Source organism: Bufo bufo, chromosome 7 (genome assembly GCF_905171765.1).
Source record: "Bufo bufo chromosome 7, aBufBuf1.1, whole genome shotgun sequence".
Classification (NCBI taxonomy): domain Eukaryota; kingdom Metazoa; phylum Chordata; class Amphibia; order Anura; family Bufonidae; genus Bufo; species Bufo bufo.
Genome location: NC_053395.1, coordinates 157,117,882 through 157,143,818, shown reverse-complemented (window position 1 = coordinate 157,143,818; position 25,937 = coordinate 157,117,882).

The following is a 25,937-nucleotide window of genomic DNA, read 5'->3' as shown; positions in this document are numbered from 1 at the left end:
TCTTGTAATATGTCCGTTTATGTTTAATCTTGCCGTAGGAGATCTATAGAGGAGCTTAAAAATATTAATAAACCTAGGGCCAAAGCCCATCCTATGAAGCACTCTCCATAGAAATCCCACATGGGGTTTATGATCCAGTTATATCTCAGAAGCAAAAATTGATCACATATATTAGATTTGGCGACCGGACGTTTCGACCTGTCTCAAGGCCTTCCTTGGCAGTCTATTATCTGAATGCGGCTCCTATGGTTCAGTAGCACTGGATCCAGCGCTACTGAACCATAGGAGCCGAATTCAGATAATAGACCACCAAGGAAGGCCTTGACAAGGCGGAAGCCTTGTCACGTAGTTTCCCTGGAGGTGGTGATTTTGAAAATCCGAGTCCCATACTGTCTAAAGGGGTGGTGATATCCGCCCTCTACCCTGACCTTGAGGTGAAGGTGTTAAAGGCGCAGGGAGACGTACCGGACTCGTGTCCCTATGGGAAACTATTTGTGCCACCGGAATTGCGTCACAAGGTGTTAGAGGAACATCATTGTACGGTTCTTACAGGACATCCTGAGAGTAGGTCCACTGCCAACCTCATATCTCGTAGATTCTGGTGGTCGAGGTGGCATAAGTGTGTGAAGGACTATGTGTCAGCCTGTACTACCTGTGCACGTGCCAAGGTGACACATACTCGACCTTCTGGATCTTTACTTCCGTTACCCATTCCGTCCAGACCATGGACTCATGTATCCATCGACTTTATCACTGATCTACCTAATTCTTCAGGAAAGACAGTTATTCTGGTGGTAGTTGATCGCTTTAGTAAAATGGTACATTTTATTGCATTACCAGGTCTACCTAATGCTAAAACCCTTGCACAGGTATTTGTTGACAACATTGTGAAACTTCATGGCATTCCCTCTGACGTGGTCTCAGATCGTGGGACTCGGTTTGTTTCCAGATTCTGGAAGGCGCTCTGTACTCGTCTGGGAATTCAACTGTCCTTTTCTTCGGCTTTTCATCCTCAGTCGAACGGACAGACGGAGCACACTAATCAGAGTCTGGAGACTTACTTGAGATGTTTTGTATCTGAGAACCAGGAGGAGTGGTCTTCCTTTTTGTCTTTGGCAGAGTTTGCTATAAACAATCGTAGTCAGGAGTCCACTGATCAGTCACTGTTTTTTGGGGCCTATGGATTTCTCCCGCAGTTTGGCACATTTTCTGGTTCCAATAATTCTGGTATCCCTGAGGAAGAACGTATTTCATCATCATTGTCATCGATATGGCAAAAAATTTAAAATAACTTGAAAAATATGGGCAACAAATATAAATGTGTGGCTGACAGGAAACGTATGAATAGTCCGGACCTAAGTGAGGGTGATTCTGTGTGGCTGTCCACAAGAAACACGTTGAACAAGTTGAAGGTACCTTCCTGGAAGTTGGGTCCAAGGTTTATCGGCCCATATAAGATCACGGCTATTATTAATCCTTTAACTTTTCGTCTTGAGCTTCCTCAGGCCCTGAAAATGTGTTCCATAGGTCTTTGTTGAAAAAATATGTGGAACTTTTACAGCCATCTTCCTTGCCACCTGCTCCGGTCATAGTGGATGGTAATTTGGAATTCGAGATCGCAAAAATAGTTGACTCTCAAGTTCTCCGTGGATCCCTTCAATATCTTGTCCACTGGAGAGGTTATGGACCGGAGGAGAGGATGTGGGTGCCGGCATCCAACGTTAATGCCAATCTTTTAGTAAATGCCTTTCATAGATCTCACTCCGTGGCAGGTATCAGGAGATCGGAGAGACTGGCAACTCATGGGTTAAATTGACAAGGTTACTGTGGATCTTATTGTGTCTGTGTTTTGGTGAATGCCACACCCCTTGCTTCAGGTGTTGCTTGTTGGTGATTTGCCTTTCCCATAAGTAGCCGCTTCTCACTCTTGGAGGTGTGGTTTATAGATTTTCTTCCTGCCTTCTAACTAGCTGGTGGGTTGTACTCTGTGGTGCTTCTGGAGTTGCCAGTTTTCTACTTACAGATAAGTCTTGTCTTTTCTTATTGTTTTGTGTTTGTTATATTCCCAGTTTGTATCTGGGCCTGAGACAGGGACTTCCATTCGTCCATCTGGGGAGGAATGGGTTGTCTCTGGTCCTAACCTCATTCCAGGGCCTTATAGGGATATAAGGGCCTAGGTATCCAGCATATGAATATACCTACCTTCAAGGTCTATTCATATTGATAGGTAGCTAGGGCCCGGATTAGGGTTGTTTAGGAGGTGACCTGTTCCTTCCCTAGTTTCCAGGCCAAGTTACTGTTCCCCTTCCCTCCTGTGTTTAGTGTGAAGTTTTTCCCCCACACTGATCGTGACAGGCGGCTCCTCACCATCATCTCCCCACTCATCTCGGCTACAATGTCAGGTCTCTCTCGATTTGAGCATAGGAAGTTACCTGTCAATGTAGATGAGCTGGGTGAGCAGTCGCCCAGTTGACCTTTCTCCCCAGTCCTGTCTCATATTTAAAAAGCATTACTAAACTGTCAACAAACGTTGCATTAATCATTTGTACAGAATGTATACATGAGGAATTACACTATTTTTGGCAACTATATCACTTGCATTTTATAGCGGTTTTTCTCTCTGCATGCTGAACATCTAATTTGCATTTCTCTCTGAAATAGTGGGTGGAGACTAATTGCCACCCACTGTACACAGAAAGTAGAGGAGAAAGTTCTTGATAACCTTCTCTTATTCATTTTGAAGTATGCTTCATGCAGGACATTGCATTGAAAAACTGACCTGTACGTTTGTGAATAAAGCACTTAGGAAGTATATATCTCAGCCTATGGAGCTCCAGCAGTGTGCTTGTTGTCTGTGTGCCTCTCCTCTGTCTCACTCATGCTGCTGTTATCTCCTCCTCTCTGAATAGACTTTTATTGACAGATGTAAAATAATACTTCAGCAGAGTTAGTCCAACTCGAGGTGAAATGACAGCATTTTTCATAAAGAAAAGCAATTAGCATGGAAGGGTCGGGGAAAGGTAAACAGCTGATAACAAGAGGATTAGACATTTTTCACTGATAAAACATACTACACCGTTTATTGTGGTCACTTGTACTACTGATTTATGCAAAGTTGTGTGAAAAGTCAGTGACCATTTAACTGTGATTTGTCTTTGTTTGATTAAAAACATAACCCTGTGTACGAGTGAGCTGCTCTGGTTCTGGCAGCATGAATTTCCTAACAGGCTCCTGTTGCTAGTTTCTCTATGACATCTTGATATCTGTCTGCACACAGCAGCTCATGTAGCTTCATGCCCATGATGTCTTACCCAGACATCACATAGGCATGTGTAGCCAGATCATGTCTAGCAAAATTCTGTTACCAGAATTAGGCCTCCTGCACACGGCCGTTTACGTATTTCAGTCCATGAACAACAAATGCACAAAATACAGTTACTTTCTGTGTGCATTCCACACTTACTCCCATCAATAGAAAGGTCTATTCTCATTCACAATGGACAAGAATAGGACATGTTCTATAATTTGTTGAACGACCACGTGGATCAAAAAAAAACTATGCATGTGTGCATGGCCCAATCAAAATGAATAGGTCAGTGTGCTACCCACAAGAAATGCAGATAGCACACTGATAAAAAATATGGTAAACTATGATTTTCACCAGAATTTGAAGAGTAATTGCTGTCTCACAAAACATTTGACATGGTGGCATGTCAGACGTTTTGATTGGATTTAGAGACCCCTAACGATCCCTGAAACGATGGTCCAGAGCACTAAGCCCCTTGCTGTGTCTCGAAGTCAGTCTGCATTGCCATAATTTGGCCCAAATTGATCAAATGTGGCACAATGTTTGATACATTTGGCGTATCTTTAAGTCTAACACTTCTGCCTTGAGGTGTTATTTCACTTTCTACACCACCCCTGTACGGTATACAATTGAGATAGAGTGTTTTTTTTAAAGTAGCAATTCATAAATCTGTTATAAATCGGCTCGACAGGCTAACCACACCATCTGTCTGCCATCTTTTAAAAACTGGACTGAGAAAATGAAAAATGAAAAATATGTCTCAAAATGTTTGAGTAAATAAGCACACAAAGTCTGAAATGCAGAGCTGGATAAATCCTCCCTTTTGTACTTCTTTTATTCGTTTTTTAAACATCTAATTACATATTGTACATATTACTGTTATGAACAACAGGAGTCTCTTAGTTGATTCATGTTCACCGAGTTACTTTGTTTGGGCAGATGCCTTGCATCTGAATCTCGGTTTAGTTATTGTTTAGCTTTGCCTGGTTGATTATGGTTAAGTTGCTGATTGTTTGGCCCTCATATATCCAGGCCTTATTCCATTTTAGTTGTCAGGCATAGTGTTTTCAAGATCTATTCCCTTCCAGATTTTTTGTACTTTGTTCTGTGTTTTGAGCTTTGTTTGTTGCTGTGCTGCTATTTGGGCCAAACCGATTGCTGACTTCAGTTCACAGTTCAGTTCTGTATATAGTCATTCATCCACTATCTACCTGTATTCCATACACCTACTATCCACTCCATTGCTGGATCATCTTCTCCTTCCGTCCTGACCCTCAGCATTCGGTTCCTGTCATCCACCAGTGAGTTTGTTTCAGGGTCTTGTTCAGTGCTACTGTAAGTCTTAGGGGTGTCTGAGTACCAAGAGCTATTTTAGGACTAGGGAAAGGTGAACGTTACAGATGAAATCCAGTTCTGCGGTCTTGTGTGCAGTCAGCATTGTTAAAATTACCAAATTATCTGCAAAAAATCTAGTCATACAATTTACTTTTCCACCTTCTGAAAATAGAAAATAATTGTGAGGCTGCTCTATTTTATTTAATACACAGTTCAGCCACAGTATGTAGTGTTCTCCACATACTCTTTCAAGTAATTCCTCCTTCATCTCCAGTCTCAATATTGGCTCTTGGTACACCGCTAGAAATGATGAAATGACATTTCTTGGAAACCATCATAACTACTGTGAAAATGAATACTGGCTGGCCTCATGGGTGACACATACCGCAGAAGTTCCAAGTTGTAAAATACATATGTTGCTAAGCAAAAGTGGCCAATCAGAACTTTGATTTGTCCACGTTCAGCCACTTGATTGGTCTAAAATTCCAGTATGATACAAACATGTCCACTTGGAAATCAAGAAGACGTGCAAGCAGTACTGCAAACCAAAGGAACCTTCTGATTCCTATATAATATGCATATATTAAATGTAAAAACTATTTACATCCAATTACTAATAAGGACATAGAAAATGGCCAAACACAAAAAAAAAAATGTGAAAATGCCAAGTGGGAGTGAGATTGTGCTGGTGCACAGTCTAGGTCTGTGGTGGCTAACCTTTGGCACTCCAGCTGTGGTAAATCTACGACTCCCAAGATGTACACTTGCTTAGCTGTTCTCAGAACTCCATAGAAAAGAATGGAACATGATGGGAGTCGTAGTTTCACCACAGCTGGAGTGCTGGAGGTTAGACATCACTGGTCTAGGTGTACAGGGTTGAACATAGGGGGTCTGATTTTGAAGCAATGGGGTGCCAGGTGTTTGACCCCAGCCAATCTGATATTGACCTAGTCAATATAAGAGAGCCCGGAGAACCCCTTTAAATCTACACCAGCAAGGGAGCTTGCATAGATTTAACCTTGGTGTACACCAGCGAATTATGCGCCCAAGTTATGTAGAGACCAGCTCCTCTGCATTACTTCGGCGCATCCACCCCCAGCGCAGGGGTATTAAGAGCGGTGTTTTTAATAAATGACCCCAATAGTGCTTATTATATGTTCTTGAGCCACATGTTACCTGGACAACAAAATAAAAAGAAGAAAAGGACTTGGGTATTTTGGTTACAAGTAAGCTAAGTAGTGTTACTCAATGTCAAGTGGCAGCTGCAAAAGCAAATAAAATTCTAGGTTGTATAAAAAGATAGATAAAACCTGTTATCCTTGTGTAATATTAACCCTTTATAAATCCCTTGCAAGACCACTTCTTGAATATGGGATTCAGTTTTGGGCTGTATATATTATAAAGAATATAGGAGAGCTAGAAATTGTTCACCAGCCGATTATTAAATGGGATGGAAGGTGTCTTATAATGAGAGGCTTAATAAATTGGGCCTCTACACAATGTGCACATGATTTATTTGTTCCAAGGACTCTACAAAGGATCAGGGGGCATTTCTTACTTGTGAAAGATGATTAGACATCAATACAGGAAAGGATTGGTTACAGTTATAGTAGTTATACTATGGGATACCCTATCCCAAGAGGTAGTAATGGCAAATACTATGATACTATGCTACTGTGCATTTAAAAAAGGCTAGGTATAGCTATTAGATTTCTGGTTTCTAACTTTAAAGGGTTTCTATCACTTCGTATGCCATAATTAGCTCTCAGACACTAGCGATCCGCTAGTGTCTGCTCTGGCCAACCATCCTAATATAAGAGCTTTTTGGGCAGCCGTTTTGCTAAAAAAAGAACTTTTATAAATATGCTAATGAGCCTCTAGGTGCTATGTGGGCGTCATTAGCACCTAGAGGCTCCGTCTACCTTCATACACAGCCACCGCCCAGCGCGTCCCTCCAGCCCGCCCATCTCCTGATGAATGCGATCCTCCGTGTGACGCAACGGACGAATTCTCGCGCATGCGCCGTGCGCGGCTGTATTCGGCGCATGCGCAGATAATGTCTGACCGCTTCGCTGCTCAGACATCTCCACTGCGCCTGCGCCGATGACGTCATAGTGCTCCAAGGAACATAGTGCTCCAAGGAATTGCATTTACAGATGCAATTTAAGTCAAAATCTGTGAAGTATGACTTATTTTCTATGCTTTACTAAAATGCCAATAAAAATGATTTACTCTAAAAAAGGCTAGGTATTTATCTAACAGCAAATGTTTTTGAGAGTTATAATAAACTCAACAACTGATGATGAATAACCGTTCAAGGAAGATGGAACTTGATTGACCTTTGTCTTTATTTAACTTGTGTAACTATGTTATATATTTGGGACCGTTTACCAAGTTTTCATAATGCTCCTAAACTACTGAGTGTTCTGTTCTAGTGTTCTACATTGATTTTTCCATGTTTACAGGAATAGTAGAAAAATTGAAAATTTTGGCTGTTGTTACCTGAAACTGTATGTTTATGGCATGATTGGACAAATTCAGCCAATCATTTGCCATTGTGCTCAAGGACCAGGGAATCAAGCTGCTATAATGGCTAAACAGTCAAAAAGCAGCCAAATGCTGATTGCAAATAAATGATTTGTATCTCAGTAATTTCTTGCATTCTCCTTCAGTTGTCTCCCAAAGAATCTGTGCACTGAAGCACTTCGGTGTCCTTTCCATTATATCGTTAAGCCCCAGGCATGCATTAACATACAGAGACCCTTTGTGGGATCAATGTGAACTAGGAATGCCAGTGAGTACAACATACAAGTTACATATTTGGAATCAGCGTCTTTTCACTTATTCAGCTATTACAGCTTAGTTTGTGGTGCTTGAACTTAGTGACAGTAAAAACAAAAAAGAAATAATATACCATTTAGAATTGTGTAAGACTTTTTTTTTATCACTTGTTATTAATTTTTCGGGAGAGGAAGAGTTTGAAGTGATGGGAAAATGATGGATCAGAAGTTTATTTTTTCTACACTTTTTTTTTTAAATCCCCCTAGGGGCCTTGAACTCACGATCTTTAGATTACTTTTCCCATACACTGCAATGATTTACCATTGCAGCCTATGGTAGTTTCATTGTGTTCCTATGCCATAGGAACATCTCTGTGGTAAGCCTGGTAACCTCTAGCAGGCTCTAGGCTACCACAGATAATGAACGGCTCATAAGATTGCCACGGGGAGACATTTAGGCCCTGGGAGCACAGCACTCCTGGGGAAATCCATCTGAAATGCTGCCTAGGTTCACTCCTTCTGCATAGGCATATGGAGTCTATGAATAGAAAAGTGCAGCAATGGTAAATTCATATTCCCCAGCATTGCCCTATGAATCTTTCAGAATACAAACTGCCATAAATGACTGGTGGCCATTTATGGCAGCTTGTATTCTGTCATGGTATAGCACGTAATTGAATAACAGAGGGACACGTTTAGCTAATAAAATGTGTCATAAGAGGTGGTTTGATATGCATCAGAAAACTGAGGTGCATCCGTATTTCCGTTCACCCCGGCCCCGGAGAAAGGTAGAACATATTCTATTCTTATCCGCTTTTCTATCATAGGGCTGGCTTTTCCGTTCTGCAAAATGTGGAACACACACAGCCGGTATCCGTGTTTTGCGGATCCGCAATTTGCAGACTGCAAAAACGGATACAATTGTCTGAATGAGCCCTTAGTAGCAGGCTGAAAATTTGGTTCAGTGTCAACACTACAATAGAATCCGTTACATACAAATTAATATATATAAAGTGTTAAAGCATGTGTAAACCATATGGGCTGTATCTATTTGGGACCATATCCTTACATGGACAAGTGTCGACTTTAGTGTGACACTGTGGGTGACATGCAAGTCAGGCTAAGGCTACTTTCACACTAGCATTTTTACTGGATCCAGCAACAACGCTTTTGTTACTGATAATACAACCATCTGCATCCGTTATGAACGGATCCGGTTGTATTATCTTTAACATTGCCAAGACAGATCCGTCATGAACTCCATTGAAAGTTAAAGGAGGACGGATCCGTTTTCTATTGTGGCAGAAAAAAAGGATCCATCACCATTGACTTGCATCCCAGGACGGAAAGCAAACTATAACATGTTGCGGTTTGCTCTCCGGTCTGGGAACGCAACTAAACGGAACGGAATGCATTTTGGAGCACTCCGTTCTGTTCATTCCAGTTTTGTCCCCATTGACTATGAATGAGGACAAAACTGAAGCGTAAGTGAAAGTAGCCTAAAAGGCTGGTACAGTGGCTAGTGAGTTTTTGGTCATATTATTGCTGGTATTAGATTTAACCTCATAGCTGTACCATGTCAGATAGTATACACTGCTTCATGGGTGTCAAAGAGAAGTCGTTGGGATGAAGATTCAGTTAGCAATAAGATCAGCATGTCAGTGACATTACTATGTTCTTAAAAGATCCAAGACACAGCCACACAGCCCTATATCTACCAACACATTATAATATTACAGAAGGGGGTTTTGTTAATTTTATCTCAGGATCTAGAGTCATATAACATAATGCAAACTAGGGAATTACTATATTAGCAAAGTATACAACGGCAGGCCATTATACATATCTTCTATTGCCTTTGGCCAAACTTCTGTATAATCGACTACCAATCCGTCACCATAGCTTGCGAGGTTCAGTAGTGAGGTTCCCCAGCTTGAAGAAGTTTGGGTTCTACTGCTACTGGTGTTTAACCAATAAACATGAGATTGTAGGAGAATGAGGTCTTATTTTATGGTTGGCCATGTTCTATCGGACATCTTACATCTCTATTTTTAAGAACTTAGCAAAGAAATAACTTAATTAGTGCATACATTTTAATGTGTTGTGTTCTCGGCAGAACGGGATTCTTGGTAATCAACTATAGGACATGTCTTCTATTAGAAGTAGCTATGTGGTAATATTGATCTTTTGAAAAGCAAGATACTCTTCAGACTGCGTCCATGTGATAGATTGATGTAGAATAGGGTGTTGATATATGATACATGGTTACAATTGTGCCTAATTTGTGCAAGTGTCAGGTTTATGTTTTTCAACCAATATATGCCTTTAGTGGATTTGAACAAAGAAGACAGTAAGATCAAAAGTTATTGTTATATGGCTCCTAAGGGAATACTTTATACATGCATGTAACAGACCTAACACAAACCTATCACCGAATTAGGAATTACAAAGTCTACCAAGAGGTGTAGATTCCCTTATCCATGTTAATATTTTGATGTTGTCATGCATATGAATAAAAATGTTCTGATGTCATCATAATTTACTAGAACTGCGGGTGGAGTCCAACAGAGATGAAAAAATGTCCAAGTGTCTACATAAGGCTACTTTACATTAGCGTTTTTTGCGGATCCGTCATGGATCTACAAAAACGCTTCCGTTACCATAATACAACTGCATGCATCCGTCATAAATGGATCCGGTTGTATTATGTCTTCTATAGCCATGACGGATCTGTCATGAACACCATTGAAAGTCAATGGGGGACAAATCCATTTTCTATTGTGTCAGAGAAAACGGATCCGTCCCCATTGTTACATTGCGGACAGAAAAACGATGCTTGGTGCATTTTGGTGCAGTCCGTTTGTTCAGTTTTGTCCCCATTGACAATGAATGGGGACAAACCGGAAGCATTTTTTTCCGCTATTGAGATCCGTCATAGAATTGAAAACGCTAATGGTGAAAGTAGCCTTAGACAGACGTAGCGTGCGTGGGGGGGGGGGGGATGGGCGGGCCGTTTCCCCGGGCGCTAGACTGCAGGGGGCGCTGGCGCAAAAGAATCTGTGAACTGAGTATTTCGCCCTGCCTCGGCTGCACTGTGCAGCGCCGCAGAGTGAGGAGCAGTTTCAGCAGAAGGAGCGTGCGGCAGTACGGCACTTCACTGACAGGCTCTGCCCACCTTCCAGGCGGGAAAGACACTGCGGAGAAAGAAGAAGATGGCTGCCACAGTGCCCCTTCAGGACGGACTCCACAGGCAGCCTGAATGATGGACACTGACAGTGAGTAACAGTTAGTGTCGCAGTGTAACTGAGTCACTCCCTGAGTGCTAGGTGGGGTGACCAGGCGGTATATCAAGGGGTAATACTGGTAGGCCTGGCCTGGTATATGGACAGCAGAGATGGGCAGATGGCATCCTCTGGGGGTTGCATCTTACATGGGACTGTATGCTGGAGGGGCTGAAGGCAGGGGGAGTGATGTATTTTACATGGTACTGTATGCTTGAGGGGCTAAAGGCAGGGGGAGTTTGTATTTTACATGGGACTGTTTGCAAGAAGGGCTGAAGGCAGAGGGAGTGATGTATCTTACATCGGACTGTATGCTGGAGGGGCTGAAGGCACGTGGTGAAGAGAGGGAGTGTGATATTATTTACATGGGACTGTATGCTGGAGGGGCTGAAGGCAGGGGAAGTTTTGTATTTTACATGGGACTGTATGTTGGAGGGGCTGAAGGCAGGGAAGTGATGTGTCTTACATGGGACTGTATGCTGGAGGCGCTGAAGGCGCTGGGGGGTTGTATCTTACATGGGACTGTATGCTGGAGGGGCTGAAGGCAGCAGAGTGATGTATCTTACATGGGACTGTATGTTGGAGGGGCTGAAGGCAGCAAAGTGATGTATCTTACATGGGACTGTATGCTGGAGGGGCTGAAGGCAGCAGAGTGATGTATCTTACATGGGACTGTATGTTGGAGGGGCTGAAGGCAGCAAAGTGATGTATCTTACATGGGACTGTATGCTGGAGGGGCTGAAGGCAGCAGAGTGATGTATCTTACATGGGACTGTATGCTGGAGGGGCTGAAGGCAGCAGAGTGATGTATCTTACATGGGACTGTATGTTGAAGGGGCTGAAGGCAGCAGAGTGATGTATCTTACATGGGACTGTATGTTGGAGGGGCTGAAGGCAGCAGAGTGATGTATCTTACATGGGACTGTATGCTGGAGGGGCTGAAGGCAGCAGAGTGATGTATCTTACATGGGACTGTTTGTTGGAGGGGCTGAAGGCAGCAGAGTGATGTATCTTACATGGGACTGTATGCTGGAGGGGCTGAAAGAGGGTTTCATGGCAGTCTAATCTCCGAATGAAGATGCTGAGGAAAGAGTCTACATCACAGGAGAGGTCAATGGATGTAACAGATATGGTGCGGTATTCTCCTGTATATTTCATAGCAATGTATGTTACGTCCATCCAAATATCTTTTTTTTTTTGTTTTGTTTTGTTTTTTTGGGGGGGGGGTATGGAAATAGAATTTGGCCCACACTGCCTCAGCCCGGTCCCAGACCTCAGGTCACACTGTGTGTGTGTGTTCTGAATTTTGTGGCCTCACACCAATCTACTACATTATCTGTACTCAGAGTTATTACTGTGTTATCTGTGGTGTTACATAGGACTGCAGGTGACATCTACTACATTATCTGTAAAAAGGGGCGTGTCCATAGGTTGGGGGGGGGGGGGCAATACTTGGCTTGCCCCGGGTATTGGTGGGTCTATATCCTATGTGACCTCAACTGATCCTTTTAAAATGAGATGAGTGCGCCCACGTGTAGCTATGACTGATGGAAATGGATGGGTGTTACAGAATACTACAAGTGCTCCCGCTCGTAGATTTTGGTAATTTCCTGCTCCTTTCTGGGGTATCTCAGCTGCTGGGCCTTCAACTCTTTTTGGAAAACACCTTTAACCCTTATAAAACTGATGCTGTAAGGTTCACTATATAGTTACTGGGGCACCATAAAAGTTGCACACCCTAATCCTGGGTTCACAACCTGGTTCAGTCATAATTTTCCATTGCATTTTTTTTTTTTACGGTAACCTAAAAATGATAATTATTCTCCTCTTTTTGGCACATGTTCCTATTTTTCTTTAAAAAACAAACAAAAAACATGCAAACCCTAAATGATTGAACTTCAGAGTCCAGACACATTTTCACTATAGAAACATCATATTTATCCCCTTCAAGTGATTTCTTTTTGATCAGCTCCATCAAACAAATGATTTCATAGATATTCAATATCGATCCTCCCTGGTGGATTCTTAAACTTTCTAGAGGGTCCCACTGAATGAATGATCCTGTTATATATTTAAACTGTGAGGTACATACTACCCTCCCTTTACTCAGGAGCTAAAATAAACCCTTGTAAGGAGCATGAGAGACATAAGCAAAGAAGCAGTGAACATGGGGTGAGGGGAGGCTGAAGAGCGCAGGCCAGCTGCTCCCAGGGCTATAGTTTCCTCAGCTGCTGCCATTATTTTCAGAAACACGTCCAGGTTGTCATGTCACACCGGCAAGGAGAGGGAACCTCTCCAAATGGCTGTAGGACAGTCTTAAACATAGTATTAGACAGAACTCATTGGGCCAATCCTGCCTGCCCTTTACCTCCTACCCTGATTGATCCTTGACCTTTTGTTATAGTGAATATAAGATGGTTCTAAGCAGGGCCCGATCATTGACCATCTTTCCTGGAAGGTCATTTCACTGACTGAGTTCTCTCAATATTTACATGCCATTATTATCAATGTATACAGTATTAATATCCCCACATATATACTATTTCATCAGAAACAGTTATGTGGAAGGACAATAAATAAAAATGACATTTATAAGTACAGAATTAGACTCCAATCTCATGGCCTTATTTTTAGTCTATGTAGAATTTACGGTATGTATTTATGAATATTTTTATTTTGAAAGGTTCAAAATGGGGCTTGCAAATACTTCCCTCTTTCATGGGGAAATAATAATTCACATCAACATCCGAGTGACTTTTCATGATCATCATGATAAAGAGTAACTGGTTCAGTTTTGTATCCTTAAAGGGATTATTTCATCTGGGACTTTGATGGCGTTTCGCTTGGATATACAATCAGTATACAAGTCAGATAGGTGCAGGTCCCACTTCTGAGACCCACACCTACCTCTAAAATGGGCCCCCACACCTACCTCTATGGGTGTTGCTAAAATAGCCGAGCCAGCATTCCATTCACTTCTATGGGACTTCCGGATATAGCCGAGCGGCTGTGCATAAGCGGCTGCTCTCTGCTCACTTCTAAGGTCTCATTCTGGAGGTAGGTGCTGGTCCCGGACAGGCATGGACTACCCATTTGGCAATTCTGGCAAATACCAGATAGGCCGGTGCCAGAGTGGGCTGCTTGCTCCTGGGTGGTTTTGGGATGTTTTGCCCAGTGCCATGAAAGTAATAGCTACAGCAGATACAACTGTATCGCTGTCCTCAGAATGGCAATACAGTTGAAAAGTGTGGCAGGGTTCCGGGCCTCACCATCTACTCTTATATGCCACTAGGCCTGAAGCCTATGAGGCAACGCAGGCAGTTGCAAAGCGATGCCATCTTTGCATCTGTAACTACTTTATAGCGACTGCCAGTACCAGGGCAACTCAGGCCACAAAACTCAGACTCAGATGAGTATTTTTACTTCACTTTTGGGGCAATACAGGGGGACATAACTACCTGGAGCACTGCAGGGCACATTATAACTACTGGGGCATGCTTGGTGAATAAAGCTTCTTTTTACTTTCTGACCCCTTGGATGTGCTGCGGATTTCATTTTTTCTATATCATTTGGAGGTGGATCGCCTACTCAGCCGCTGGCACTCCGTTTGTACTATTCTGACAGTGGTGCTGCCCACATTTCTTCTATTTTACTGGGGCACTATAGAGAGAATATAACTAATGGGGCGCTATAGAGGGCTTATATAACTACTGGGGAAGTATAGAGGGTCCTTATTACTACTGGGCACTACAGGGAGACACTACATGGGGACACTATAACTACTGGGCCACTACATGGGGATATTATAAGTACTGAGGCAATAGAGAGGGCATTATAACTTTGGGGGGCACTACAAGGGGCATTATAAGCACTGGAGTACTATAGAGGTCATTATAACTACTTGGGAACATAGAGGGGCCTTATTACTACCAGGCCTCTATAGGGGACCTTATTACTACTAGTGGCACTTTAGGGGGGGCTTATAACTACTGGGGGCACTTTAGGGAGCATTATTACTACTGGGGACACTTAATGGGGCAATATTACTACTGGGGCTTTATTACTGCTAGGGTCACTTTGGGGAACTTTATTAATGCTGAGGGCACTATGGAGCATTATTACTACTGGTGGTATTGTGAGAGGCATTCTTATTATTATTGGGCACAATGTAGGGCACTATTACTAATGGGGGCACTCTCAGAGAGCATTATCACTTTTGGGGGAACTAATAGTTATTACGGGTCTTTGGGAGAGAAATATAATTGGTGAGACTTTTGGGAACACGATTGGTATGTGGGGGACTATTTGTATGGTACTCTTATTCTGCATTACAGTATTTGGGGTCATGGGGGGGGGGCACAGCAAGCACAGTATTGGGGTAGCAGCAGGAAAACAATATTGGGGCACCAGGAGGGCGAGGCGGATGATGGAAAAGTGAGAAATGTAAGATGTCTGTGTGGCAGATTATGTAGAGATGAGACATGGCTGCAAGATGTCATCATGGTGGTCTGTTCCCAATGGAAAAGGTGAGAAAAGAGAACACCAACAATAGAGGACGCATCGCTGGATATAATATGTATGTAGTGCTGTATACTCCGATATGTTTGGTAGTGCTGAATGTAATGTCCATCCAAATAAGCCATTATCACTATGGCAGCGGACGCACAAACTTATTTCACATTCCCCACACAGCAAATGAGCCTGTCTGTTTTGAAATGTCAGGGCTGAATTTCAGTCCCAGTCCGTCCCTGGTAGTGATGGATGAACATCGGCCGGGACGATTTGCGAACGCGTGAATATGATCAAATATTCGCGAACCGCGTGTTCGTGGCGGACCCCATTGACTTTAATGGCAGCCGAACCTGAAAACCTTCAGGTCATATTTGCAGCCACCAAATTTTTACTAGAAGTGCACAAATAGTTCCATAACATGGACCGTGACATACCAGAGGGGGATCAATGGCAAAAAAATGTATGCATCTTAAAGGGAAACTCTCAAAAATGTGCCCTGCTGGAGCCTAGAAGTTTTTTGCTTTAGGCCACGGGAGTACAGGCCCCAAAAATTAGGCGTTCACTTGACAGAAAAGAACAAGTGATTATGTGGCTGGAGGCACATTAGGCGGCCACTGGTTAACAATTTTACTGTAGGCCAGTACAGGCCCCAAAAATTAGGCATTCGCCTAACAGAAAAGAAGAAGTGATTATGTGGCTGGATGTATATTAGGCGGTCACTGGATAACAATTTTACTGTAGGCCAGTGGAGCATAGGCCCCAAAAATTAGGCATTCACCTGACAGAAAGGGCCTTTTATGCTGCAGTATATACATAAGACAAGAACCATTCTTTGTTCTGGGTGGTGGCAGATATGTGTGGGCTGGCATGAGGAAATTCAATTACACGTGGTCATCACAGGTGATGAATTCCGCCGAGATCCATGCCTCATTCATTTTTAGAGATGTGAGGTAGTCCACACTGTTGTGAGCTAGGCGAGTGCGCTTATCGGTCACGATCCCCCCCTGCTGCGCTGAACGTCCATTCGGACAGGACACTCGGCGAGGGGCAAGCCAAGAGTTCCATGGCAAATTGTGCCAGCTCTGGCCACAGGTCAAGCCTGCACACCCAGTAGTCCAGGGGTTCCTTGCTTCTCAGAGCATCCACATCGGCCATTAACCCAATGTAGTCGGACACCTGTCAGTCTAGGCGTTCCCTGAGGCTGGATCCAGAGGGCGGCTGTAGATGGGTTGGCTCCATGAATGATCTCATATGCAAAGTGACCAACACATCTTCAAACCGCTCTCTTCTTGCAGGCGCGGTAGGATTGGTACCCGCACCTGTTTCTCTGTGGGTGAAAATTTCTCTGCCCGCGACAGCAGAATGCAGCATCTCTCGCAGCAATGCCTGAAAATGATGCATTCTGACATCCCTCTGTGATGCTGGTAACATGTCCGCCATTTTGTGTTTGTACCAGGAGTCTAAGTACGTTGCCACCCAGTACTGGTCCTTGCCCTTTATACGAGGGTTCCTCTTGAAACACTGGAGCATGAAGGCCCCCATTTGCACTAAATTGAAAGCGGTGGAGCGCCCTGGCTCCTGCTCATTGGCCAGGAGAATGTCATCCTCGGTCTCCTCCCCCCAGCCACGGTCAACACCAGGGATCCCCGAAAAGTTTAAAGTCCCCGTCAAAGCCTGCTCCTCTTACTCCTCCTCCCTCTACTTCTCCCCCCAGCCACCATCCTCCTCTGACTCCTCTTCAGACTCCTGCTGACTTGTCTCAGATGGAGTAGCCCCCCTGGGAATTCATTCAGCATTGCGACTTCCTCATCTTCCAGCTCCTGCTCCTCGACGGCTTGATCAATGACACGATGCAATGCATGCTCCAGAAAGAAGGTGTAAGGTAGGATGTCACTGATGGTGCCCTGACTGCGACTGACCAGTTAGGTGATATCATCAAATGGCCGCAGAAGTCTGCATGCGTCGCTTATGAGCAGTCACTGGCGTGGTGAAAAGAAACCAAGCTCCACAGAACCTGTCCTACTGCAGAGTTCATACAGGTAGTCGTTAACAGCACGTTACTGCTGGAGCAGCCTATCAAGCATATACAAGGTGGAGTTCCAGCCCGTCGGGCTGTCACAAATCAGACGTCTGACGGGCAGGTGGTGTCACCTCTGAAAGTCAGCAAGGCGAGCCATGGCCGTGTAAGATCTAAAATGGCCAGAGATTTTCCTGGCCTGCTGCAAGACGTCCTGGACCCCGGGGTATTTGGCAATGAATCACTGTATGACTAAGTTCAGGACGTGTGCCATGCCCTGTTTCAGCATGCCCAGCAGAATGGCACCATTGTCGCACACCACTTTACCAACTGCCAAATTGAGCAGTGTTAGCCACTGATCGGCCTGTGACCGCAGAGCCGAAAGCAGTGCAGGACCGGTGTGGATCTTGGCTTCCAGGCACAACAGCCGCAGCACAGCATGGCAACGTCTCACCTGGCACATCAAATAGATTCTGGGGAACTTGGGGGGTGCAGCGGAAGAGACGGTAGCAGTGGAAAAGCAGGAGTCAGCCAAAGAGGAGATGGAGGATGAAGTAGGAGGAGGAGAAGAGGTAGGCCTGCATGCAATCCGTGGCGGTAACACCAAATCCATACAGGTGCCACGGGTTACATGCTTGATGGCCGTCAGAAGGTTCACCCAGTGGGCAGTAAAAGTTATGTACCTTCCCTGCCCGTGTTTGCTAGACCACGTGTCTGTGGTCAGATGTACCTTGGCACCAACACTGTGTGCCAGAGATATAGTAACTTTCCACTGAATGTGGCCATATGGTTCAGGGATGCCCTTCTGGGAGAAATATATCCTTCCGGGGACCTTCCATTGCGGTGTGACAATGGCCACAAATTTTCTAAAGGCCTCCGAGTCTACCAATTTATATGCCAGTAGTTGGCGGGGTAGCAGTTCCGACAAGCCAGCAGTTAGCCATTGTGCCAGAGGATTATCCGGCATCATAATTTTTTTACGCTCGAACATTTAGGCCAGATGAACGCGACGACGGAGTTGTGGAAGGTGGAGTGGAGGACAAATGGGAGGAGAGAGGAGAAGGAGAAGAGACAGGACATGGAGCGCCGGGAGTGTGGCTTTGTGGGTTCTGACAGCGTTGCTCCCACTTGGCTCGGTGATGGGAGGCCAGGTGCCTCCCTAGGTGAGTGTTGGGCTTACCACGACTTATGCGTTGACAGCACAGGCTGCAGATGGCAACACTATTGTCAGCAGCTGACACGTTAAAAAAAGCCCACACTGCGGAGCCATGTGCCGGCGTCCTGGGAGCGCAAGATGTGACCGTGCATGGTGGATGGCTCGCTTCAGATACATTTGCAGTCTGCTTTTTGCCTCCTGTGCACTGCGAGTTCTGCCTGCTTCTCCTCCTTCTCCTTCCTATCTGCTGCTCCATCTCTCCCTCTGAACTCCCCTCCTCTTCCTCTCTTGTGGGCACCCACGTGACGTCCATCGACACGTCATCATTGTCACCTTCATTACGACTGACATTAGAGATCTTGGAGAAGACAGAAACAGCGGGGACCACCCTCCTTGGGCTGATTCGGGTACTGTCACTGGGTGGCAGCCGTTGCTACCTCCTCTTCCTCATCCGATGCCAAGAATGGCTGCTCATCGGTAAGGCCAGGGAATGGATGGGAAATTTATTCCTCTGACTCGAGTGGAGGGGCTATGGTGGTGGTGGTGTCTTTGGGGGTGCACACAGCAGAGAGTGAGGAGGGTGCAGATACAGAGTATGAGGAGGGTGCAGAAGAGGAAGGCTGAGTGAGCCACTTAACCAACTCTGGTGCGTCCTGTGACGTACTGTAATCGCTAGCACCTTCTCCAACTTCCCATTTAGGCCCCGGCCTGGTGCACCTGCCCGACCCCTACCACTCTTCCTCTGCCTGTCATTTTCAAAATGATCCTGTGCCAAAGTCCCTAGAGAAGAGCAGTATTTGTGAAAGCAGGTATATCGCAGGCCTCAATCAGTATTTGGTGGAAGCAGGTATATCAAGCCCCTTAATCAGTATTTCGTGGAAGCAGGTGTATTGTATGCCTCAATTAAAATTTTGGTGGAAGCAGGTATATCGCACCCCCAATCAGTATTTTGTGGAAGCAGGTGTATCACAGGCCTTAATCAGTATTTGGTGGAAGCTGGTATATCAAACCCCTTAATGAGTATTTTGTGGAAGCAGGTGTATCACAGGCCTCAATCAGTATTTGGTGGAAGCAGGTATATCAAACCCCTTAATCAGTATTTTGTGGAAGCAGGTATATCGCAGGCCTCAATCAATATTTGGTGGAAGCAGGTATATCGCCCCCCTCAATCTGTATTTTGTGGAAGCAGGTATATCAAACCACTTAATCAGTACTTTGTGAAAGCAGGTATATCATGGCCCTCAATCAATATTTGGTGGAAGCAGGCATATCAATCCCCTTAATCAGTATTTTGTGGAAGCAGGTGTATCGCAGGCCTCAATCACTATTTGTTGGAAAGCAGGTATATCGAACACCTTAATCAGTATTTTGTGGAAGCTGGTATATAGAACCCCATAATCAATATTTGCTGGAAGCAGGTATATTGCAACCCTCAATCTGTATTTTGTGGAAGCAGGTATAGCAAAACCCTTATTCAGTATTTTTTGGAAGCAGGTATATCGCACCCCTTAATCTGTATTTTGTGGAAGCAGGTATATAGCACCCCTTAATCTGTATTTTGTGGAAGCAGGTATATCAAACCCCTTAATCAGTATTTTGTGGAAGCAGGAATTTCAAACCCCTTAATCTGTATTTTGTGGAAGCAGATATATCGCACCCCTCAATCAGTATTTTGTGGAAGAAGGTATATAGAACCCCTTAATCAGTATTTGGTGGAAGCAGATATATCACACCCCTCAATCTGTAATTTGTAGAAGCAGGTATATCAAACCCCTTAATCAGTTTTTTGCGGAAGCAGGTATATCGCAGGCCTCAATCAATATTTGGCGGAAGCCGGTATATCAATCCCCTTAATCAGTATTTTGTGGAAGCAGGTGTATCGCCGGCCTCAATTACTATTTGGTGGAAACAGGTATATCAATCCCCTTAATCAGTCTTTTGTGGAAGCAGGTATATAGAACCCCTTAATCATTATTTTGTGTAAGCAGGTATATAAAACCCCTTAATCATTATTTTGTGGAAGCAGGTATATCGCAATCCTCAATCTGTATTTTGTGTAAGCAGGTATATCAAAACCCTTATTCAGTATTTTATAGAAGCAGGTATATCGCACCCCTCAGTCTGTATTTTGTGGAAGAAGGTATATGGTACCCCTCAATCAGTATTTGGCGGAGACAGGTATATAGCACCCCTCAATCAGTATTTGGCGGAAACAGGTATATAGCACCCCACAATCAGGATTTTGTGGAAGAAGGTATATCGCAGCCCTCAAGCAGTTTTTTTTTGGGCAACAGGTATATGACACCCGTTGCAATTAGTTACTCCAATAGCGTTTGTCCCTCTATCTAGCTGCAGTATTGCAGCAGAACCGCACACAACTGCTGCACAATACAAATACACTATAATATAATTTCTATGTTAGAAAGTATATAAGTATATCACACCCCTCTATATCACACCTATCGATAGCACACCTATACCAGTCCTTAAAAGGACTTTTGTGGTCTTATTAGCTAGCGTTTGGGGTCCCTAACTGTCCCTGCTCCAAAATGCAACCTCTCCCTACACTGGCGAAACACATAATGTAAAATGGCTGCCAGATCGGGTTCTGTTATAGGGTTCGGGGTGTGTCTATGTGCTGAAATGTCTCAATTGGCTGTCCTGTCCCACCTGATGGATGTGTCATGGTTCAAAGTTTGGCGCTATGAAAAAAAATATGTTCCCATGTTCGGCAAATCGCAAATGAGCAAAGTTCGCTGCGAAACGACCGCCGGGCGAACCGCAAGGCCATCTCTACTCAGAACGCCACCAATAAAATTTCTTCTATATGTCTCTATGAAATATCAAAGGTTTTTCGTAAAAATCGGCGATACTTTAGGACTGTTCTGCAACAATCAAGCTTACTGTGCCACTCTGTGTATTTAAAGTCTCCGAGCTTAAAAAGAAATGAAAACTACTGTTTATCACTACATTCTGCAAAACTCTGTAAGCACCACTCACAAGCTAGAACACACCGTACACTGTATCTGTGTCTACAGACTGGGAAAAAAGTGAGGAAACAATTTTGGACTGGTCCCAGGTACAAGACGAGGAGACGGACAAGACAGTCTAAGAAATATGATTCTCTGGTGCAAAGCATTTTCAAGTGGGTTAAAAGCTGGGCAGATGAGATAAATGACAATGCAGGGATGGACATTTGATCTTTCAGTCTGACCTCAAAGACATTTGATTATCTAGCTACACATTATCAAATTAACGTAGTGATGAAAATATGTTCTTTATGATAATCTCCTAGTTTGCAAAAGTCTAGCGATTACATTTTCCAGCCTTAGAGACAGAAAGACTTTGGAGGGAAAGTTATAACGTCACATCACTGTTTTCTCGCTTGAGGTTACACATGCTTTTGAGGGGTTATCCGGAAACAAGGTAAGCAGGATTGGTTATCTCCACTTGCACTTATTGGTGAGCGTTCCTGTCAAGCTGTTCAGCCATGATGGCATATCATAGGCAGGGTCACATCATTACTATCTACTGTAGAGCAGTGTAGTGAGGCCCCTTCACCCCCTAGGCAGCGTCCTGCTCACATTCTAGGAAAGGTTGTTGGCAGCCATTTTAGTTCATTCCCAGAGAACCACTTTAATGTGCAGCAGAGACCCTAGGGTTTCTGCAGTGGTTTTGCATTTTCAATGTGGTGGATCTACTCACAGCTTAGGCCCAGTCAGTCGGCTAATCCAAGTGGACACCTACCTCATTCAAGTGGACACCTACCTCATTCTCCAGCAGTGTCCACATGGACATATTCTTTCTTGACGTAGTCTGGAAAGCCATGCAGAAATAATGAGCATGTGCAAGAACAGCAGCGCAAGCTCCCATTAAACATACCCGGCATGGATTTGCATGGTTTTCAGTGTGGACTCTATGTGGAAATCCACTGACAAAATCAGCCACGTGAATGAGACCTTACTGTGTGCTTCTCTGGAGATTCCCCTGTATCTTGGTATTACATAGGCAGCCAATTGGTTTCTACAGAAACTGAGTAAGACCTCATTTTCCCCTGCAGTGATATTGCAGAGAAAACTAAACTGTTGCAGACTGGTTCCCCCACATACAGTATTACAGCTTATTACTAGGAGTGCCAGCAGCAGGACACAGTGTTATGAACCTGTCATTAGGGACTCTTTTAGGGTACTTTCACACTAGCGTTTTTGTTTTCCGGTATTGAGTTCCATCACAGGGGCTCAATACCGGAAAAAACTGATCAGTTTTATCCTAATCCATTCTGAATGGAGAGAAATCCGTTCAGGATGCATCAGTTCAGTCCCTCTTACGTTTTCGGAGAAAGAAAATACCGCAGCATTCTGCAATTTTATCCCCCGCCCAAAAAACTGGTCACTTTGCCGGATCCGGCATTAATTTACATTGAAGTGTATTAGTGCCGGATCCGGCATTATGTGTTCTGGCAAAACAGAACCGGCTTTCCCGTCTGCGCATGCGCAGAGCTTTAAAAATGCAAAAAAATAAATTAATACCAGATCCATTTTTCCAGGTGACACCGGAGAGACGTATCCGGTATTTCAATACATTTGTCAAACAGATCCGTCTGACAAATGCCATCAGTTTGCGTCCGTATTGACGGATCCGGCAGGCAGTTCCGGCGACGGAACTGCCTGCTGAAATCCTCTGCCGCAAGTGTGAAAGTACCCTTAACAAAAGTGATTGCCCAGAGAGGACAACCCCCTTAAAGAGGGTCTGCCATTTGGGAAATATATGGCATGTACATAAAATATGCCATAAATTTCAGATGGCTACGGGTCCCACTTCTGGGACCTGTGCCTATCTCCAGTATGGGGCCCAGTAGTTAACAGAGAGTGCACTACATATGCATTGCATCCTCTCCATTTTAACTGCTATGGGACTTCCAAAAATAGCTGAGCAAGCCTGCTCAACTGTTGTCAGAAATCCCATAGCAGTGAATGGAGGGTGGCTGAGCTTGTGTGGCTCGCTCTCCCCTCACTTCAGGGCCTGGAGATAGGAGCAGGTGTGGCCAGTGTGAAAGCTGCAGGATTTTATGGTTTTTGTTTAAATATAGATAGTGACATGGAAAATTTAAAATAACTTCGCCAAAAGTTCTTTAAAATCTGTTAAAGATAAAAACATGATTTAAACAATAGGTCATTTTCTGATGATGCATTCTCTTTAAGTCATATTCCTACTATTTTTAATAGATGGATTTATTGTTCTGTAGGACTATGTAGGATTTTCTTGTATCCGATTCTTGTACTTTGGCCTAATATTGGCATGTCTAATCAGGGCCGTCTTTAACGCGGGGCAAAAGGGGCAGCTGCCTCTTGAGCCCCACTGCCTACAAATGCAATGTGTCGCCACACATTCTATAATAGCGCTCTACTCTCTCTTAGCGCTATACCACCCCCCCTACACCAGCACTACACTGTCCAGCGCTGGTGCGCTCCATCACACATAGCTCGGAGGCTTGACACGCACCCTCGTGCCCATTCGCACCGAGGGAAGTGCGCTCTTTAATTGCACGCCGCTCCTTCTCACTAGCGGTTCAGTACAGCAGCAGTGCGGACGCACACTTTCAATTTAGGAGCACTTTGTCGCCCACCAACCCCACCACCTACCATCTTACCTGCAACAAGCGGCACCAGGTATCTCCCTACACCACACCACCGTATTTCTGCATATTCTTTTCTTTTTCTCCTCCCTGCCTGATAGTTTTGATCACGAATATTCTAATCACAAATTTTATCGTGATTATTGGCACTTCGAGAATTCGCGAATATCTAGAATATAGTGCTATATATGAAAATTGTATCACATCAGCAAGCAAGTTCGAATGCGATGTGAGTTTCACGGATGGTTGCTAAGGAGACGATGTTAATAAATAGGTATGAGCCATTTACTTTGTTATTTTCCATTATAACATGGTTATAATGAAAAATAATAGCATTCTATAATACAGAATGCTAAGTAAAAGTCCATTGAGAGTTAAAAAAGAACAAAAAAAATTAACTCTCCTCATCCACTTGATCGCGCAGCCGGGGTCCTCTTTTTTCTTCTTCTTGCAGGACCTGCAAAAGGACCATCGCTGACATCATCGCGCTCACCAGTGAACAACGCAACGCAATCGCAGACAAAACTGACAAAATCGTGCAGGTTCCCGCAATGCACCCGCATCGCATCCGGCCCTCACCCGCGACGCCCGTGTGAAAGAGTCCTAAGTATTTACAGTAATTCACGGTGAGGGCGTGATTGCATGCTAGGGTGGTGGGAAGGCGGGATTCAGGGGGCCCAAGTAAATTCTTGCCCAGGGACCAATCAATATTAAAGACGGCCCAAATGCTTCATTCACACGTCAGTGTTCGGTCAGTGATTTCCATCAGTGATTTTGAGCCAAAAGCACCTTATGTCTATACCTTATGTCTGTGGAGGCTCCAATCCTGGTTTTGCCTCACAATCACTGATGGAAATCACTGATCAAACACTGACGTGTGAATGAGGCCTCATGCACACGACCGTTTTTTTTTGCGGTCCGCAAAAACGGGTTCCGTTTTTCCATGATCCGTGACTGTTTTTTCGTCCGTGGGTCTTCCTTGATTTTTGGAGGATCCACGGACATGAAAAAAAAAGTCGTTTTGGTGTCCGCCTGGCCGTGCAGAGCCAAACGGATCCGTCCTGAATTACAATGCAAGTCAATGGGGACGGATCCGTTTGACGTTGACACAATATGGTGCAATTTCAAACTGATCCGTCCCCCATTGACTTTCAATGTAAAGTCAGGAGTTAATATACCATAGGATCTGAGTTTTCTCCAATCCGATGGTATATTTTAACTTGAAGCGTCCCCATCACCATGGGAACGCCTCTATGTTAGAATATACCATCGGCTTTGAGTTACATCGTGAAACTCAGATCCGACAGTGTATTCTAACACAGAGGCGTTCCCATAGTGATGGGGACGCTTCTAGTTAGAATATACTACTAACTGTGTACATGACTGCCCCCTGCATCCGATCTTTTACAGGGGCTGTGATCAGCACAATTAACCCTTCAGGTGCCGCACCTGAAGGGGTTAATTGTGCGTATCATAGCCCCCTGTAAGAGATCAGGGGCTGCCAGGCAGCAGGGGGCAGACCCCCCTCCCTCCCCAATTTGAATATCATTGGTGGCCAGTGTGCGGCCCCCCCGGCCCCCCCTCTATTGTAATATCATTGGTGGCCAGTGTGCGCCCCCCCCCCCTCCCTCTATTGTAACATCATTGGTGGCCAGTGTGCGCCCCCCCCCCGGCCCCCCCTCTATTGTAATATCATTGGTGGCCAGTGTGCGGCATCCGTCGGCCCCCCTCCCCCCCTCTATTGTAATATCATTGGTGGCGAGTGTGCGGCCTCCCCTCCCCCCCCCCCCCCCCGCCCGATCATTGGTGGCAGCGGAGATTCCGATCGGAGTCCCAGTTTAATTGCTCTGGGGCTCCGATCGGTAACCATGGCAACCAGGACGCTACTGCAGGCCTGGTTGCCATGGTTACTTA